Genomic DNA, 5,917 nt, shown 5'->3' on the forward strand with positions numbered 1-5,917 from the left:
CTTCTTATTTTCACAACCTCACACTTTTCTGCAGTGAATTTCTTCCACCTTCAGCCTGCATATCTGTGCTCACTTGAAGTCTATTCTTACTTTTTAATATATGTCTGAATCTTGGGTAAATTTAATATTTCTGCCTGTGTGCTCACTGAAATCAATAATGTGTTTAAAATTAACAGCGGCCCTGGTTCTGATCCTTGACCATACCTCCATGCAAATCAAAACAGCTGCCATTGATTACAGCATTGTTTTCTAGTGTTTGGTCAATTTTACATCCATACTGCAACTGTCATTTTTATCCCATGGCTACAACTTTGCCAAACAGTTTGATATATGGTTCCTTATCAATATCATTTGAAGATATTGTACATAAATACATTTTAAGCTGACTTACTCCTGCTCAAGCTCTTAACTAAGTGAAAAATCTAGATCAAGTTAGTCAAACAATTTCTACTCAAATGATCCTCTCTCATACTTCTTTACCCATCTGCTTATGCCCATGTGGTTACCAATTATCTCCTTATTTTGTTTCCAAAAGTTTCCCATGAATGATGTTAAACTGTCTGGTCTACGATAGCCAAATTTTACTTTCTACCCTTTTATTGATCAAGTGCATACTCCTTTGTGGAGGTACACAAAATGATGAGGGGCACAGATAAGGTAAATACAAGCAGGCTTTTTCCCCTGAGGTTAGGCGAGAGTAGAAATGAAGGGCACATATTTAGGGTGAAAGGTGAAATATTTAAGAGGAACTTGGGGGTGACTTCTTCACTCAGAGGGAGGTGCGAGTGTGGAATAAACTGCCAATAGAGGTGGTGGATGTTTGTTCAGTTGCAACACTTGAGAGGTATGGAGGTTTCTGGTCTGGATGCAGATAGATGGGACTAGGCAGAAAAGCAGTCAGCACAGACTAGATGGGCCAAAGAGCCAGTTTCTGTGCAGTAGTGCTCTATTACACTGCGACTTGCATCCCTCCAGTCCTTTGGTTTCAGTTTTACCTCTGCAAAGGAATGGAAGAATATGGCAAGAACCTTCAAATTTTTGACCTTGACTTTTCTTGATGACTAAGGATACAGTCCATTTGATTCATTTTCCTGCTTTGCTTTTCTGTCTTTATCTCATACTGTAAGTACCCTTGATAATTCTTGGCTGGCCAGAACATTGGCAAATTCCTTTTTATTGGTAAAATTAATTTGAAGTACTCAACTAATATTTCAGCAAGGCCTTTTGGTTCACTAATAGATTTCAAGTTTGATCTCTGATTAGTCTTAATGTTCAGCTGATTGCTATTTGTATTAAAGTACCAATAGAAGCATTTTGTGTTTCTTTGTTTGCTGTCAGTCTCTAATTGAATCATCTCTCCCTTTTCTTTTTTTAAACTTGTTCTCTGTAATTTTTATGTACCGCCTAATTGTCACATGACATCCAAAGATAAACTTTGCATGCTCATCCTACACTAAGGATGTCATCCATCTCTGGTTTTGATTACCCATCATGGGAATAATTTCTGAAAACATTAAAGGAGAATTAAGTGGAAGTCTTGATGGTATTATGTATTACTGTTTTCATGTTCTTATCAAAAATGTGAGTGGGAGTTTATAAGTTATGCATACAATCCTACATTAGGATTATATAAGTTTAACTTTTGTTAGGACTATTTGAGTCTATGTGCAGAACATTTTTCCATTTTGACAATTAGAGATTTTTCATATTTTTATAGAAAATTTATGCAATAATATTGAGTGAATTGATGTTACATTCCTGCTTGTGCATTTTAACACTGCCATTAGCTAATTCATTTTAAACGTGAGCAATTACTTTTAATTGATATCCACATGAACTTGGTGAAATAATCAGTGAGATAAAAATAGCATGAGAAATATGCACCTTACTTTATCAGCCACAGAGGCATCTGTGAATATGCTTTCTTGATAAAGAAAACTGCACACCAGAAATGAATACGAAACATTCAGTTTCTAAGGTCGTCTTTAATCGGCGAACAGCCCTGCAAGAGCCGCTTTCTACTCTATCTGAAATTCTAATATCTGAATCTCCATGAGGGGAAAGAAAGTTCACAGGAACATGATCCCAAAGTTAAAAATTCTTTTTGATTATATAGGTAAAAAGATACTAATCCACTTGAGATTTCAAAAATGAAGAGGTGCTTTTCAGTCTCAGATTACAAAAATGAAGCAAATTATGCTCAGGAATTTTCCCTACACTTTTCCCAAATTCATTACATTATTCCCTACAGAAGTTTTGAAAAGATTGCAGAATAAAATGGGAAGACGGGAATACAAGGTTGTGATTTGCTAAAAGGAACAATGTATGTTTGGCAAAATTTCCTTTCCCTCTTCCCAAAATTTCTTTTTACCTATATTATTTTTTGTGGATCATTTTTATGATTCTGCAGTGGAATGAAAAAGACCAATAATTATAGATAATACACTTTGAAATACAGAACAGAGAGGAACTTTGAGGATTCATAGACTTTAAATTCATTTTATTGGTCTGACACCAACTGTTTTCAGAGACGTAGATTTAATGATCAATGCCCTATGACCTGCATGAAAAGTTAGAGGATTTGAGTATCATGGTTACACCAATTATTTTCTGTGGTGCCAGTGCAGGTAACTCTTGTAGTTCAGTCCAATATTAAAGGCATTGTTCAGATTCCATCAGAGGAATCATCACAGGTATTAGAGAACAGGAAAATCCAGCCATTTTTCAACTGTACTTGCTTTTACTAGTAGGATTCCCTTCTGTGAAACCCTCTGATGTCGCTACTGAAAAAAGTGAGGAGTCATTTCTGTGGAGAGTATTTTTTCAGTTACAGAGAATTATTCATGCTTATGACGATCATAACTTTCTGGATAAGCTTACCAATGGGAACCTTGTCAAATGGTTTACTAAAATGCATTTACATCACATCCATTGCTCTGCATTCATCAATTTGTTTTGTCACCTCATTGAAAACTTCAATTAGACCTTTACAAAGTTATGCTGACCATCCATAATAAGGCTATGATTCTCCTAATGCTCATAAATAATATCCCAAAGAATCCTCTCTAATAGTTTGTCCACCACTGACTAGGATTGATTGGTCTATAATTCCCAGGATTATCCCCATTTCCTTCCTTAAACACCATTCACCATTTTTCAGTCCTCTGGTACCAACCCTATAGCTCAAGGAGGAAGCAAAGATCATTGTCATGCCCCAACAGTCTCTTCCCTCACTTTCCATAGTAACCTGGGGTATATCTCATCTGATCCTGTTCGTTCTACCTACTAATCTGCTCCCAGTGGCTATTGGGCACCTGTAGAATACTCCTGATGGTGATTGCTTCCTTCCTGTTTCTGACTTACACCCACACTGACTCAATAGATGATTCCTCCACAGCATCCTCCCTTCTGCAGCTGTGATATTAGCCCTGATTAGCATGCTACTCAAAAAGCCACACACCACCCACCACCTTTTATCTCCCTCTAGCCCTTTTGAAACATTCCAACCCCAGAGCATCAAGCAACCAACCTTGCTAAATCTATTAAGGCCACAACATCATAATTCCAGGTACTGATCTATGCCCTTCGTTCATTATCCTTTTTCTTCACTCTTCCTGCATTGAAGTAAACTCATTTCAACCCATCCAACTGTCTGCATTTGTGCCCTGTCCACTGACTATCCTTCCCAAGTCTCTATGCACATTAACACCAACTGCTCTATCATCTGACATATCACTTTGATTTCCACCCCCCGCCAACGTATTTCAAACCAGCCCCAACAGATCTGCACGGACATTGTTCCCTCTTGAGTTCAGGTTAAACTTGTCCTCATTGTATGGGTAACACCTCCTTGAAAGAGATCCCAACCATCCACAAACCTGCATCCCTTCCCCTTGCACCATTCTTCAGCCACATATTCATCTTCCACATCTTCATGTTCTTTGCCCTTACCGGCCTGTGGCAGAAATAGCAATCCAAAGGTTTCTACCTTTCAGGTTCTTCTTTTTACCTTCTTTCCTAATTTTATATTGCCCTCTTCAGGACATCATCCTTTTCCTGCCTATATCACTGATACCAATGTGTGCCATGACTTCTGGCTGCTCCCTTTCCCCTCAAGAATACTGTGGACTCAATACTAAACATCTCGGATCCTAGCCACTGGGAGACAACAAACCATCTGAGTGTCTCACTCTCATCCACGCTCCCTGACCAATTAATTTCCCTATCAAAATTGCAATCCACTTCTTCCCTTTTCGCTTCTGAGCCACAGAGCCCGAGGCAGAGCCAAAGACCTGGCTGCTGTTGCTCTCCCCTGTTCCTTGCCTCTACCACCAACGGTACCTGAAGAGGTATACTTATTATTGAGGAGAATAGTTACAGGAGAGTCTTGTATTGGCTACTTATTCCCCCTACCCCCACCCCACCGATTGTCACCTAACTGCTTGCTCTCTGCATTCCAAGTGTGATTGCCGCCCCCGTAACTTCTGGAATGATCCGGAATTCATCCAGCTCCGGCTCAGGCCCTGAGGTGATCTGCAAGGAGCCGCAATTGGATGCACTTCTTTCAGATGTAGCATCAGGAACACTGGAGGACTCCCTGACTCCCACATCCTGCAAGAGGAGCAACCCCTGCCCTGCCTGTCATTTCCACTGTTCTAACTTGTCAATCAGAAAGAAAGAAACCTTACCCAAATATGCTGCTGGAATCAAACTCCAAACTCTGGAATGCCCCAAGTTGTAATAGCGTCGCACTAATGGCTACGCTATCACGGTGCCAATATTGCATACAAATTTGCGGTCAAGTATTCTGCTGATACTAACCAGCGCATTCCCACATATCTGTCCCAGTCCCCATATTTTTCACCATCTATACCATATTCTTTGACTGTACAGTCAGAATATTCTGCATGAGAAATGGTTACACTAAGCCCTTGCTGTTTGACTTCTCTATTAATCTCAAGGCTCTTGTTGCATTCTCCAACTTACTATCTAATATCATGTCCCAAGGGGCCTACATTTTCTCCAGATAAATATTTCCTATTTAAAGTAATCCTTCTTAGTTATGGATAATTTTATTCATCCATCTCCCCGTCTGAAACAGGAAGTATAGAACTATTTAATTCATGACTCTGTGCTCACCTTCATCGCCTAAATCCACTTCATTTTCAGCTTCTTTTCCTTGCACTCCGCTCTCTCCCCAACTATACCTACAGCTCCATTACTTTGAAACTCAGTTTATATAATATTGTCCTTACATAAACTGAAACATTCACACTTAATTTAAAATGCTCCACCAAAATGCCACACTTCTGCAATCCTCTTATGGTCCAGCAACATGACTATAGTATTCTTTTATCCAACTGCCCTAATTTAATGTTTTCCCCTGTCTTATATCCTATAGCCATCCTCCTCTTCTGGGTCTCCTCACCTTTGTTCTCTTCACTCCTCCATCACAGATAGCACTATGTCTCCCCTCCCCCCACTGCACACCTTGAAGCTTCCTCTACATACCACTCCCTTCTGTTTGTCTCTGTAACCAGGTTCTTGGTTTCTTGAGAAACAAAGAATTGCAGGTATCAGCAACACAACCAGAAGCGTGCTGAGAACATCCAGAAGACTTGTCAGTTTCTGGAAGGAATGAAAGATTAGGTCAGGTCAATGACCCTTTCATCTCTGCCTTCTTCACTCACTGCATTTCCATTCTCCTTCACTCTGGCTGCTATGGATCGTATTGATATAAATTTTGCAATGTGGGCTCAAGAAGCTAAAAGCATTGATCCTAGTTCTTAAGTAGTGTTTCATGCAAAAGAGTGATTCGAAATACAAATATCTCTTTAAAGTTCTGCTTTCACAAAATGGGCAGGAAAAAAGTACCAACTTATCAGTCAGAATTTCCATGGAAAGCTGGGACAAAACT

Source organism: Mobula birostris, chromosome 3 (assembly GCF_030028105.1).
Source record: "Mobula birostris isolate sMobBir1 chromosome 3, sMobBir1.hap1, whole genome shotgun sequence".
Taxonomy (NCBI): Eukaryota; Metazoa; Chordata; class Chondrichthyes; order Myliobatiformes; family Myliobatidae; genus Mobula; species Mobula birostris.